Here is a 1,100-nt window from a genome sequence, read left to right on the forward strand (position 1 = left end):
CCTGACTTTCGGCAATGAACTGTCAGTTGTTGCGTTAGCATTTGATGTGGCGATGGTGACAGACACGTCAAATGCTAACGCAACACCTGTTGCGTTCAGGAAACCTGGGAGATTTAACATTACAATAATGGCAGGTTATCGAAATATCATTTAAAATGGCCACATTACATTGAATTTGATGCAATATATTAGCAAAAGTAGAGGAAAAATAAATCATACTTTTTTTTAAATAATGCAATGAAATTATTTAGGGGGGCTAAAGACATTTTTAGGGAGGCTGAAGCCTCCCTAAAATAGGCCTAATGACGCCCATGGTGTCACCCCAATCACGCTGATAAGCCGCTTGAGTATTTTTTCAGCGAAAACGTGCCGAATATTGCCAACAATCATCCCGCTTTGTGATTGCTACTTCAGGAAACCAGCCAGCGTCGTACTTGTGTGAGACTGGCTTCTCTGCTGTCGCTGCTCTGAAAAGCAAATACAGGTCCCGGCTACACATTGAGCAGGAGCTGAGAGTTGCTGTGTGCGGCTTCAAACCTCGCTTCGAAAAGCTGTGCATTGCAAAACGTGCTCATTGTAGCCATTAAGCCAGACATCATCTTTGATGAAAAAAATCAGCACAAATTTTATATTTTAGTTTTTTCAGGTTAAAGTTTTTTTTTCTCAATATTGTGCTCCTGAGTTAATGTTGGTGATCAGTTTGAATGCATTATTTATTGATTTGATGTCATTTTATTTTTTAGCATTGTATGGTTTGACAAGGTCAGTCAAAAAATGTTTAGAGTTCAATTAAGGATTTGATATTATTTTTGAATTTCACATGCACTTTAAATGTTTTCTGTTAGTTAATAAAGCTATCTTTGTTGTAAGTTGGCACAGGAACTCTTTTATTTTGTTAAGTTGTGCCTGCTTAATAATAGAAATAGCCCTTTTAGGGAAATAAGACATTTTTACTTTAACTTTGTTCAACAGTTGTTGTCTTTTTTCCCCCTTATTTTAACAAAAACAAAACAAAATACTCATTTTACCAAAATAAATACTAAACATGAAAACAAGGAGCACAGGAATGTGCAGTGCTGTTCTTCCAGTAAAGGTGAATG

At 36.5% G+C, this 1,100-nt stretch overlaps 1 long non-coding RNA gene across 1 annotated transcript in view; it reads right to left on the reverse strand.

Annotated features, from left to right (window-relative positions):
- The window catches only part of LOC109514380 (uncharacterized), a 10,093-nt gene that overhangs the window by 7,048 nt on the left and 1,945 nt on the right, over positions 1 to 1,100 (reverse strand). The window lies entirely within an intron of this gene.

This window comes from Hippocampus comes, unplaced genomic scaffold (assembly GCF_001891065.2).
Source record: "Hippocampus comes isolate QL1 unplaced genomic scaffold, H_comes_QL1_v1.1 scaffold2, whole genome shotgun sequence".
In the NCBI taxonomy this organism is placed as follows: Eukaryota; Metazoa; Chordata; class Actinopteri; order Syngnathiformes; family Syngnathidae; genus Hippocampus; species Hippocampus comes.